Source organism: Porites lutea, chromosome 12 (assembly GCF_958299795.1).
Source record: "Porites lutea chromosome 12, jaPorLute2.1, whole genome shotgun sequence".
Classification (NCBI taxonomy): domain Eukaryota; kingdom Metazoa; phylum Cnidaria; class Anthozoa; order Scleractinia; family Poritidae; genus Porites; species Porites lutea.
In genome coordinates this window covers 6827552-6828386 of record NC_133212.1, presented here as the reverse complement: position 1 = coordinate 6828386, position 835 = coordinate 6827552, and positions in this window count along the sequence as shown.

Sequence of the window (835 nt, the reverse complement as noted above, 5' to 3'; positions counted from 1 at the left end):
TGTTTAAACGAAACAAAATTGGGTTTCAGATGCTGCAAAACTTTTGTAGTATTTTAATTTGCAAAAACGACATCCAAACGTTTGGGCAACCAGGCGAATTCCCCATAGCCTGCGAGCAAGCTCTCCTATTTGGGTAAGCGAAGTGAGCCTCGCGAAGTGAGCTTCGCCGCTCGCTCGCGCGTTCTCGCGAGACTCGCTTCACTCGCCCAAATAGGAGAGCTTGCTCCCAGGCTAAATTCCCCAACGAACTGGTTTCAGAGAATACATTTGCTTCAATAAAACTGGAAATTCGGCGGTGAAATGAAAACGATTAACTGTGATCTTTACCTTTACTCTTAAAACAGAGTGTTATGGACATTGATATTTACGCGCATTTCGATCAAAACAATACTAGCAAAATTTGCAAACAAAGCCTCGGGTTATCGGCTTTCCTTTTTTCCTTTTGACAGCAAGAAACAAATGCATAAGCAGAAAGCACAGAAAAGATAAATATTCCTTTTTGGAAAAGATTTCCTTGAACCTGCCTCTGCAGGTACTGAAGAACAACCGTCCCATGCATGAATTTTCTATGTAGAATTAGATTTCTGGTGTAAATACCTCAATTTTTGAGACCAACTTCTTTCAGAGCGAAATCGAAGGTGTGTTGCGAGGAAAGCTTCAGAAAGAGAAACTTTTGAACGTCGCATTCAAGGCTATTCCCATCACAAAGGTGATTGCGGTTGGACTTACTATTTGTTTGGATTATCACGTGACAGGAACCGATTTCTCGGCTCCTGTCTCGTGATAAAGCCCGCTATCGACACCACAAAAACATGCTCTAGCCAAAGCTAAAACT